Source organism: Blennius ocellaris (genome assembly GCF_963422515.1).
Source record: "Blennius ocellaris genome assembly, contig: SUPER_5_unloc_1, whole genome shotgun sequence".
Taxonomy (NCBI): Eukaryota; Metazoa; Chordata; class Actinopteri; order Blenniiformes; family Blenniidae; genus Blennius; species Blennius ocellaris.
The window spans coordinates 366,286-380,680 of record NW_027662315.1 but is presented as its reverse complement, the minus strand read 5'-3'; positions in this window follow the sequence as shown (position 1 = coordinate 380,680).

Sequence of the window (14,395 nt, the reverse complement as noted above, 5' to 3'; positions counted from 1 at the left end):
GAAACGAGCTGAACGACAAACGATCTGAATGACGGAAACGATCAGAACAACGGAAACGATCTGAATGACGGAAACGGGATGAACGACTGAAACGATTATAACGATTGAAACGATATGAACGACTGAAACGAGATGAACGATGGAAACGATCTGAACGACTGAAACGATCTGAACGACGGAAACGATCTGAACGACTGAAACAATCTGAACGATGGAAACGAGATGAACGACGGAAACGAACTGAACGACGGAAACGATCTGAACGACTGAAACAATCTGAACGATGGAAACGAGATGAACGACGGAAACGAACTGAACGACGGAAGAGATCTGAACGACTGAAACGATCTGAACGACGGAAACGATCTGAACGACTGAAACGATCTGAACGACGGAAACGAGCTGAACGACTGAAACGATCTGAACGACTGAAACGATCTGAACGACGGAAACGATCTGAACGACTGAAACGATCTGAACGATGGAAACGAGATGAACGACGGAAACGAACTGAACGACGGAAGAGATCTGAACGACTGAAACGATCTGAACGACGGAAACGAGATGAACGACTGAAACGATCTGAATGACGGAAACGATCTGAACGACTGAAACGATCTGAACGACAAACGATCTGAACGACTGAAACGAGCTGAACGACAAACGATCTGAATGACGGAAACGATCAGAACAACGGAAACGATCTGAATGACGGAAACGGGATGAACGACTGAAACGATTATAACGATTGAAACGATATGAACGACTGAAACGAGATGAACGATGGAAACGATCTGAACGACTGAAACGATCTGAACGACGGAAACGATCTGAACGACTGAAACAATCTGAACGATGGAAACGAGATGAACGACGGAAACGAACTGAACGACGGAAACGATCTGAACGACTGAAACAATCTGAACGATGGAAACGAGATGAACGACGGAAACGAACTGAACGACGGAAGAGATCTGAACGACTGAAACGATCTGAACGACGGAAACGATCTGAACGACTGAAACGATCTGAACGACGGAAACGAGCTGAACGACTGAAACGATCTGAACGACTGAAACGATCTGAACGACGGAAACGATCTGAACGACTGAAACGATCTGAACGATGGAAACGAGATGAACGACGGAAACGAACTGAACGACGGAAGAGATCTGAACGACTGAAACGATCTGAACGACGGAAACGAGATGAACGACTGAAACGATCTGAATGACGGAAACGATCTGAACGACTGAAACGATCTGAACGACAAACGATCTGAACGACTGAAACGAGCTGAACGACAAACGATCTGAATGACGGACACGATCTGAACGACGGAAACGATCTCATGACGGAAACGATCTGAACGACGGAAACGATCTGAACGACAAACGATCTGAATGACGGAAACGATCAGAACAACGGAAACGATCTGAATGACGGAAACGGGATGAACGACTGAAACGATTATAACGATTGAAACGATATGAACGACTGAAACGAGATGAACGATGGAAACGATCTGAACGACTGAAACGATCTGAACGACGGAAACGATCTGAACGACTGAAACAATCTGAACGATGGAAACGAGATGAACGACGGAAACGAACTGAACGACGGAAACGATCTGAACGACTGAAACAATCTGAACGATGGAAACGAGATGAACGACGGAAACGAACTGAACGACGGAAGAGATCTGAACGACTGAAACGATCTGAACGACGGAAACGATCTGAACGACTGAAACGATCTGAACGATGGAAACGAGATGAACGACGGAAACGAACTGAACGATGGAAGAGATCTGAACGACTGAAACGATCTGAACGACGGAAACGAGATGAACGACTGAAACGATCTGAATGACGGAAACGATCTGAACGACTGAAACGATCTGAACGACAAACGATCTGAACGACTGAAACGAGCTGAACGACAAACGATCTGAATGACGGACACGATCTGAACGACGGAAACGATCTCATGACGGAAACGATCTGAACGACGGAAACGATCTGAACGACTGAAATGATCTGAACGACTGAAACGATCTGAACGACGGACACGAGGTGAACGACTGAAACAAGCTGAACGACTGAAACGATCTGAACGACGGAAATGAGGTGAACGACTGAAACGATCTGAACGACTGAAACGATCTCATGACGGAAACGATCTGAACGACGGAAACGAGATGAACGACGGAAACGATCTGAACGACTGAAACGATCTGAACGACGGAAACGATCTGAATTACGGAAAAGAGCTGAACGACTGAAACGAGCTGAATTACGGAAACGATCTGAACGACTGAAACGATCTGAATGACGGTAAAGAGCTGAACGACTGAAACGATCTGAACGACTGAAACGATCTGAACGATTGAAACGATATGAACGACTGAAAAGAGCTGATCGACAAACGATCTGAATGACGGAAACGATCTGAACGACTGAAACGAGCTGAACAACTGAAAAGAGCTGATGAGGGAAACGATCTGAACGACAGAAACGATCTGAACGACGGAAACGTTCTGAACGACGGAAACGATCTGAACGACAGAAACGAGCTGAACGACTGAAACAATCTGAACGATGGAAACGAGATGAACGACGGAAACGAACTGAACGACGGAAACGATCTGAACGACTGAAACAATCTGAACGATGGAAACGAGATGAACGACGGAAACGAACTGAACGACGGAAGAGATCTGAACGACTGAAACGATCTGAACGACGGAAACGATCTGAACGACTGAAACGATCTGAACGACGGAAACGAGCTGAATGACTGAAACGATCTGAACGACTGAAACGATCTGAACGATGGAAACGAGATGAACGACGGAAACGAACTGAACGACGGAAGAGATCTGAACGACTGAAACGATCTGAACGACGGAAACGAGATGAACGACTGAAACGATCTGAATGACGGAAACGATCTGAACGACTGAAACGATCTGAACGACAAACGATCTGAACGACTGAAACGAGCTGAACGACAAACGATCTGAATGACGGACACGATCTGAACGACGGAAACGATCTCATGACGGAAACGATCTGAACGACGGAAACGATCTGAACGACTGAAATGATCTGAACGACTGAAACGATCTGAACGACGGACACGAGGTGAACGACTGAAACAAGCTGAACGACTGAAACGATCTGAACGACGGAAATGAGGTGAACGACTGAAACGATCTGAACAACTGAAACGATCTCATGACGGAAACGATCTGAACGACGGAAACGAGATGAACGACGGAAACGATCTGAACGACTGAAACGATCTGAACGACGGAAACGATCTGAATTACGGAAAAGAGCTGAACGACTGAAACGAGCTGAATTACGGAAACGATCTGAACGACTGAAACGATCTGAATGACGGTAAAGAGCTGAACGACTGAAACGATCTGAACGATTGAAACGATATGAACGACTGAAAAGAGCTGATCGACAAACGATCTGAATGACGGAAACGATCTGAACGACTGAAACGAGCTGAACAACTGAAAAGAGCTGATGAGGGAAACGATCTGAACGACAGAAACGATCTGAACGACGGAAACGATCTGAACGACGGAAACGAGCTGAACGACGGAAACGATCTGAACGACTGAAACGATCTGAACGACGGAAACGATCTGAACAACTGAAACGATCTGAACGACGGAAACGATCTCATGACGGAAACGATCTGAACGACGGAAACGATCTGAACGACTGAAACGATCTGAACGACTGAAACGATCTGAACGACGGACACGAGGTGAACGACTGAAACGATCTGAATGACGGAAACGATCTGAACGACTGAAACGATCTGAACGACAAACGATCTGAACGACTGAAACGAGCTGAACGACAAACGATCTGAATGACGGACACGATCTGAACGACGGAAACGATCTCATGACGGAAACGATCTGAACGACGGAAACGATCTGAACGACAAACGATCTGAATGACGGAAACGATCAGAACAACGGAAACGATCTGAATGACGGAAACGGGATGAACGACTGAAACGATTATAACGATTGAAACGATATGAACGACTGAAACGAGATGAACGATGGAAACGATCTGAACGACTGAAACGATCTGAACGACGGAAACGATCTGAACGACTGAAACGATCTGAACGATGGAAACGAGATGAACGACGGAAACGAACTGAACGACGGAAACGATCTGAACGACTGAAACAATCTGAACGATGGAAACGAGATGAACGACGGAAACGAACTGAACGACGGAAGAGATCTGAACGACTGAAACGATCTGAACGACGGAAACGATCTGAACGACTGAAACGATCTGAACGATGGAAACGAGATGAACGACGGAAACGAACTGAACGATGGAAGAGATCTGAACGACTGAAACGATCTGAACGACGGAAACGAGATGAACGACTGAAACGATCTGAATGACGGAAACGATCTGAACGACTGAAACGATCTGAACGACAAACGATCTGAACGACTGAAACGAGCTGAACGACAAACGATCTGAATGACGGACACGATCTGAACGACGGAAACGATCTCATGACGGAAACGATCTGAACGACGGAAACGATCTGAACGACTGAAATGATCTGAACGACTGAAACGATCTGAACGACGGACACGAGGTGAACGACTGAAACAAGCTGAACGACTGAAACGATCTGAACGACGGAAATGAGGTGAACGACTGAAACGATCTGAACGACTGAAACGATCTCATGACGGAAACGATCTGAACGACGGAAACGAGATGAACGACGGAAACGATCTGAACGACTGAAACGATCTGAACGACGGAAACGATCTGAATTACGGAAAAGAGCTGAACGACTGAAACGAGCTGAATTACGGAAACGATCTGAACGACTGAAACGATCTGAATGACGGTAAAGAGCTGAACGACTGAAACGATCTGAACGACTGAAACGATCTGAACGATTGAAACGATATGAACGACTGAAAAGAGCTGATCGACAAACGATCTGAATGACGGAAACGATCTGAACGACTGAAACGAGCTGAACAACTGAAAAGAGCTGATGAGGGAAACGATCTGAACGACAGAAACGATCTGAACGACGGAAACGTTCTGAACGACGGAAACGATCTGAACGACAGAAACGAGCTGAACGACTGAAACAATCTGAACGATGGAAACGAGATGAACGACGGAAACGAACTGAACGACGGAAACGATCTGAACGACTGAAACAATCTGAACGATGGAAACGAGATGAACGACGGAAACGAACTGAACGACGGAAGAGATCTGAACGACTGAAACGATCTGAACGACGGAAACGATCTGAACGACTGAAACGATCTGAACGACGGAAACGAGCTGAATGACTGAAACGATCTGAACGACTGAAACGATCTGAACGATGGAAACGAGATGAACGACGGAAACGAACTGAACGACGGAAGAGATCTGAACGACTGAAACGATCTGAACGACGGAAACGAGATGAACGACTGAAACGATCTGAATGACGGAAACGATCTGAACGACTGAAACGATCTGAACGACAAACGATCTGAACGACTGAAACGAGCTGAACGACAAACGATCTGAATGACGGACACGATCTGAACGACGGAAACGATCTCATGACGGAAACGATCTGAACGACGGAAACGATCTGAACGACTGAAATGATCTGAACGACTGAAACGATCTGAACGACGGACACGAGGTGAACGACTGAAACAAGCTGAACGACTGACACGATCTGAACGACGGAAATGAGGTGAACGACTGAAACGATCTGAACAACTGAAACGATCTCATGACGGAAACGATCTGAACGACGGAAACGAGATGAACGACGGAAACGATCTGAACGACTGAAACGATCTGAACGACGGAAACGATCTGAATTACGGAAAAGAGCTGAACGACTGAAACGAGCTGAATTACGGAAACGATCTGAACGACTGAAACGATCTGAATGACGGTAAAGAGCTGAACGACTGAAACGATCTGAACGATTGAAACGATATGAACGACTGAAAAGAGCTGATCGACAAACGATCTGAATGACGGAAACGATCTGAACGACTGAAACGAGCTGAACAACTGAAAAGAGCTGATGAGGGAAACGATCTGAACGACAGAAACGATCTGAACGACGGAAACGATCTGAACGACGGAAACGAGCTGAACGACGGAAACGATCTGAACGACTGAAACGATCTGAACGACGGAAACGATCTGAACAACTGAAACGATCTGAACGACGGAAACGATCTCATGACGGAAACGATCTGAACGACGGAAACGATCTGAACGACTGAAACGATCTGAACGACTGAAACGATCTGAACGACGGACACGAGGTGAACGACTGAAACGAGCTGAACGACTGAAACGATCTGAATGACGGAAACGAGGTGAACGACTGAAACGATCTGAAAGACTGAAACGATCTCATGACGGAAACGATCTGAACGACGGAAACGAGATGAACGACGGAAACGATCTGAACGACTGAAACGATCTGAACGATGGAAACGAGATGAACGACGGAAACGAACTGAACGACGGAAGAGATCTGAACGACTGAAACGATCTGAACGACGGAAACGATCTGAACGACGGAAACGATCTGAACGACAAACGATCTGAACGACAGAAACGATCTGAACGACGGAAACGAGCTGAACGACTGAAACGATCTGAACGACTGAAACGATCTGAACGACGGAAACGATCTGAACGACTGAAACGATCTGAACGACAAACGATCTGAACGACTGAAACGAGCTGAACGACAAACGATCTGAACGACGGAAACGAGGTGAACGACGGAAACGATCTGAACGACTGAAACGAGCTGAACGACTGAAACGATCTCATGACGGAAACGATCTGAATGACGGAAACGAGATGAACGACGGAAACGATCTGAACGACTGAAACGATCTGAACAACTGAAACGATCTGAACGACGGAAACGATCTCATGACGGAAACGATCTGAACGACGGAAACGATCTGAACGACTGAAATGATCTGAACGACTGAAACGATCTGAACGACGGACACGAGGTGAACGACTGAAACAAGCTGAACGACTGAAACGATCTGAACGACTGAAACGATCTCATGACGGAAACGATCTGAACGACGGAAACGAGATGAACGACGGAAACGATATGAACGACTGAAACGATCTGAACGACGGAAACGAGCTGAACGACTGAAACGATCTGAACGACTGAAACGATCTGAACGACGGAAACGATCTGAACGACTGAAACGATCTGAACGATGGAAACGAGATGAACGACGGAAACGATCTGAACGACTGAAACGATCTGAACGACGGAAATGAGCTGATGAGGGAAACGAGCTGAACGACTGAAACGATCTGAACAACGGAAAAGAGCTGATGAGGGAAACGATCTGAATGACGGAAACGAGCTGAACAACGGAAACGAGCTGATGAGGGAAACGAGCTGAACAACGGAAACGAGCTGATGAGGGAAACGATCTGAACGACTGAAACGAGCTGAACGACTGAAACGATCTGAACGACTGAAACGATCTAATGAGGGAAACGAGCTGAACAACGGAAACGAGCTGATGAGGGAAACGATCTGAACGACTGAAACGATCTGAACGCCGGAAACGATCTGAACGACTGAAACGATCTGAACGCCGGAAACGATCTGAACGACTGAAACGATCTGAACGCCGGAAACGATCTGAACCACAGAAACGATCTGATCGACGGAAACGAGCTGAACGACGGAAACGATCTGAACGACTGAAAAGAGCTGAACGACTGAAACGATCTGAACGACGGAAAAGAGCTGATGCGGGAAACGATATGAACGACGGAAACGATCTGAACGACAGAAACGAGCTGAACGACTGAAACGAGCTGAACGACGGAAACGAGATGAACGACTGAAACGATCTGAATGACGGAAACGATCTGAACGACTGAAACGACCTGAACGACAAACGATCTGAACGACTGAAACGAGATGAACGACAAACGATCTGAATGACGGACACGATCTGAACGACGGAAACGATCTGAACGACTGAAATGATCTGAACGACTGAAACGATCTGAACGACGGACACGAGGTGAACGACTGAAACAAGCTGAACGACTGAAACGATCTGAACGACGGAAACGAGGTGAACGACTGAAACGATCTGAACGACTGAAACGATCTCATGACGGAAACGATCTGAACGACAAACGATCTGAATGACGGAAACGATCAGAACAACGGAAACGATCTGAATGACGGAAACGGGATGAACGACTGAAACGATTATAACGATTGAAACGATATGAACGACTGAAACGAGATGAACGATGGAAACGATCTGAACGACTGAAACGATCTGAACGACGGAAACGATCTGAACGACTGAAACAATCTGAACGATGGAAACGAGATGAACGACGGAAACGAACTGAACGACGGAAGAGATCTGAACGACTGAAACGATCTGAACGACGGAAACGATCTGAACGACTGAAACGATCTGAACGACGGAAACGAGCTGAACGACTGAAACGATCTGAACGACTGAAACGATCTGAACGACGGAAACGATCTGAACGACTGAAACGATCTGAACGATGGAAACGAGATGAACGACGGAAACGAACTGAACGACGGAAGAGATCTGAACGACTGAAACGATCTGAACGACGGAAACGAGATGAACGACTGAAACGATCTGAATGACGGAAACGATCTGAACGACTGAAACGATCTGAACGACAAACGATCTGAACGACTGAAACGAGCTGAACGACAAACGATCTGAATGACGGACACGATCTGAACGACGGAAACGATCTCATGACGGAAACGATCTGAACGACGGAAACGATCTGAACGACTGAAATGATCTGAACGACTGAAACGATCTGAACGACGGACACGAGGTGAACGACTGAAACGAGCTGAACGACTGAAACGATCTGAACGACGGAAACGAGGTGAACGACTGAAACGATCTGAACGACTGAAACGATCTCATGACGGAAACGATCTGAACGACGGAAACGAGATGAACGACGGAAACGATCTGAACGACTGAAACGATCTGAACGACGGAAACGATCTGAATTACGGAAAAGAGCTGAACGACTGAAACGAGCTGAATTACGGAAACGATCTGAACGACTGAAACGATCTGAATGACGGTAAAGAGCTGAACGACTGAAACGATCTGAACGATTGAAACGATATGAACGACTGAAAAGAGCTGATCGACAAACGATCTGAATGACGGAAACGATCTGAACGACTGAAACGAGCTGAACAACTGAAAAGAGCTGATGAGGGAAACGATCTGAACGACAGAAACGATCTGAACGACGGAAACGATCTGAACGACAGAAACGAGCTGAACGACGGAAACGATCTGAACGACTGAAACGATCTGAACGACGGAAACGATCTGAACGACTGAAACGATCTGAACGACGGAAACGAGCTGAACCACAGAAACGATCTGATCGACGGAAACGAGCTGAACGACTGAAACGATCTGAACGACGGAAACGAGCTGAACGACTGAAACGATCTGAACGACTGAAACGATCTGAACGACGGAAACGATCTGAACGACGGAAACGATCTGAACGACAAACGATCTGAACGACTGAAACGAGCTGAACGACAAACGATCTGAACGACTGAAACGATCTGAACGACGGAAACGATCTGAACGACTGAAACGATCTGAACGACAAACGATCTGAACGACGGAAACGATCTGAACGACTGAAACGATCTGAACGACGGAAACGAGCTGAACGACTGAAACGATCTGAACGACTGAAACGATCTGAACGACGGAAACGATCTGAACGACTGAAACGATCTGAACGATGGAAACGAGATGAACGACGGAAACGATCTGAACGACTGAAACGATCTGAACGACGGAAATGAGCTGATGAGGGAAACGAGCTGAACGACTGAAACGATCTGAACAACGGAAAAGAGCTGATGAGGGAAACGATCTGAATGACGGAAACGAGCTGAACAACGGAAACGAGCTGATGAGGGAAACGAGCTGAACAACGGAAACGAGCTGATGAGGGAAACGATCTGAACGACTGAAACGATCTGAACGACTGAAACGATCTGAACAACGGAAACGATCTGAACGGCGGAAAAGAGCTGATGAGGGAAACGAGCTGAACGACTGAAACGATCTGAACGACTGAAACGATCTAATGAGGGAAACGAGCTGAACAACGGAAACGAGCTGATGAGGGAAACGATCTGAACGACTGAAACGATCTGAACGCCGGAAACGATCTGAACGACTGAAACGATCTGAACGCCGGAAACGATCTGAACGACTGAAACGATCTGAACGCCGGAAACGATCTGAACCACAGAAACGATCTGATCGACGGAAACGAGCTGAACGACGGAAACGATCTGAACGACTGAAAAGAGCTGAACGACTGAAACGATCTGAACGACGGAAAAGAGCTGATGAGGGAAACGATATGAACGACGGAAACGATCTGAACGACAGAAACGAGCTGAACGACTGAAACGAGCTGAACGACGGAAACGAGATGAACGACTGAAACGATCTGAATGACGGAAACGATCTGAACGACTGAAACGATCTGAACGACAAACGATCTGAACGACTGAAACGAGCTGAACGACAAACGATCTGAATGACGGACACGATCTGAACGACGGAAACGATCTGAACGACTGAAAAGATCTGAACGACTGAAACGATCTGAACGACGGACACGAGGTGAACGACTGAAACAAGCTGAACGACTGAAACGATCTGAACGACGGAAACGAGGTGAACGACTGAAACGATCTGAACGACTGAAACGATCTCATGACGGAAACGATCTGAACGACAAACGATCTGAATGACGGAAACGATCAGAACAACGGAAACGATCTGAATGACGGAAACGGGATGAACGACTGAAACGATTATAACGATTGAAACGATATGAACGACTGAAACGAGATGAACGATGGAAACGATCTGAACGACTGAAACGATCTGAACGACGGAAACGATCTGAACGACTGAAACAATCTGAACGATGGAAACGAGATGAACGACGGAAACGAACTGAACGACGGAAGAGATCTGAACGACTGAAACGATCTGAACGACGGAAACGATCTGAACGACTGAAACGATCTGAACGACGGAAACGAGCTGAACGACTGAAACGATCTGAACGACTGAAACGATCTGAACGACGGAAACGATCTGAACGACTGAAACGATCTGAACGATGGAAACGAGATGAACGACGGAAACGAACTGAACGACGGAAGAGATCTGAACGACTGAAACGATCTGAACGACGGAAACGAGATGAACGACTGAAACGATCTGAATGACGGAAACGATCTGAACGACTGAAACGATCTGAACGACAAACGATCTGAACGACTGAAACGAGCTGAACGACAAACGATCTGAATGACGGACACGATCTGAACGACGGAAACGATCTCATGACGGAAACGATCTGAACGACGGAAACGATCTGAACGACTGAAATGATCTGAACGACTGAAACGATCTGAACGACGGACACGAGGTGAACGACTGAAACGAGCTGAACGACTGAAACGATCTGAACGACGGAAACGAGGTGAACGACTGAAACGATCTGAACGACTGAAACGATCTCATGACGGAAACGATCTGAACGACTGAAACGATCTGAATGACGGTAAAGAGCTGAACGACTGAAACGATCTGAACGACTGAAACGATCTCATGACGGAAACGATCTGAACGACGGAAACGAGATGAACGACGGAAACGATCTGAACGACTGAAACGATCTGAACGACGGAAACGAGCTGAACGACTGAAACGATCTGAACGACTGAAACGATCTGAACGACGGAAACGATCTGAACGACAAACGATCTGAACGACGGAAACTATCTGAACGACGGAAACGAGCTGAACGACTGAAACGATCTGAACGACTGAAACGATCTGAACGACGGAAACGATCTGAACGACTGAAACGATCTGAACGACAAACGATCTGAACGACTGAAACGAGCTGAACGACAAACGATCTGAACGACGGAAACGAGGTGAACGACTGAAACGAGCTGAACGACGGAAACGATCTGAACGACGGAAAAGAGCTGATGAGGGAAACGATCTGAACGACTGAAACGATCTGAACGACAAACGATCTGAACGACTGAAACGAGCTGAACGACAAACGATCTGAACGACGGAAACGATCTGAACGACGGAAACGATCTGAACGACTGAAACGAGCTGAACGACTGAAACGATCTCATGACGGAAACGATCTGAACGACGGAAACGAGATGAACGACGGAAACGATCTGAACGACTGAAACGATCTGAACAACTGAAACGATCTGAACGACGGAAACGATCTCATGACGGAAACGATCTGAACGACGGAAACGATCTGAACGACTGAAATGATCTGAACGACTGAAACGATCTGAACGACGGACACGGGGTGAACGACTGAAACGAGCTGAACGACTGAAACGATCTGAACGACGGAAACGAGGTGAACGACTGAAACGATCTGAATGACTGAAACGATCTCATGACGGAAACGATCTGAACGACGGAAACGAGATGAACGACGGAAACGATATGAACGACTGAAACGATCTGAACGACGGAAACGAGCTGAACGACTGAAACGATCTGAACGACTGAAACGATCTGAACGACGGAAACGATCTGAACGACTGAAACGATCTGAACGATGGAAACGAGATGAACGACGGAAACGATCTGAACGACTGAAACGATCTGAACAACGGAAAAGAGCTGATGAGGGAAACGATCTGAATGACGGAAACGAGCTGAACAACGGAAACGAGCTGATGAGGGAAACGAGCTGAACAACGGAAACGAGCTGATGAGGGAAACGATCTGAACGACTGAAACGATCTGAACGACTGAAACGATCTGAACAACGGAAACGATCTGAACGACGGAAAAGAGCTGATGAGGGAAACGAGCTGAACGACTGAAACGATCTGAACGACTGAAACGATCTAATGAGGGAAACGAGCTGAACAACGGAAACGAGCTGATGAGGGAAACGATCTGAACGACTGAAACGATCTGAACGCCGGAAACGATCTGAACGACTGAAACGATCTGAACGCCGGAAACGATCTGAACGACTGAAACGATCTGAACGCCGGAAACGATCTGAACCACAGAAACGATCTGATCGACGGAAACGAGCTGAACGACGGAAACGATCTGAACGACTGAAAAGAGCTGAACGACTGAAACGATCTGAACGACGGAAAAGAGCTGATGAGGGAAACGATATGAACGACGGAAACGATCTGAACGACAGAAACGAGCTGAACGACTGAAACGAGCTGAACGACGGAAACGAGATGAACGACTGAAACGATCTGAATGACGGAAACGATCTGAACGACTGAAACGATCTGAACGACAAACGATCTGAACGACTGAAACGAGCTGAACGACAAACGATCTGAATGACGGACACGATCTGAACGACGGAAACGATCTGAACGACTGAAATGATCTGAACGACTGAAACGATCTGAACGACGGACACGAGGTGAACGACTGAAACAAGCTGAACGACTGAAACGATCTGAACGACGGAAACGAGGTGAACGACTGAAACGATCTGAACGACTGAAACGATCTCATGACGGAAACGATCTGAACGACAAACGATCTGAATGACGGAAACGATCAGAACAACGGAAACGATCTGAATGACGGAAACGGGATGAACGACTGAAACGATTATAACGATTGAAACGATATGAACGACTGAAACGAGATGAACGATGGAAACGATCTGAACGACTGAAACGATCTGAACGACGGAAACGATCTGAACGACTGAAACAATCTGAACGATGGAAACGAGATGAACGACGGAAACGAACTGAACGACGGAAGAGATCTGAACGACTGAAACGATCTGAACGACGGAAACGATCTGAACGACTGAAACGATCTGAACGACGGAAACGAGCTGAACGACTGAAACGATCTGAACGACTGAAACGATCTGAACGACGGAAACGATCTGAACGACTGAAACGATCTGAACGATGGAAACGAGATGAACGACGGAAACGAACTGAACGACGGAAGAGATCTGAACGACTGAAACGATCTGAACGACGGAAACGAGATGAACGACTGAAACGATCTGAATGACGGAAACGATCTGAACGACTGAAACGATCTGAACGACAAACGATCTGAACGACTGAAACGAGCTGAACGACGGAAACGAGATGAACGACTGAAACGATCTGAACGACGGAAACGATCTGAACGACT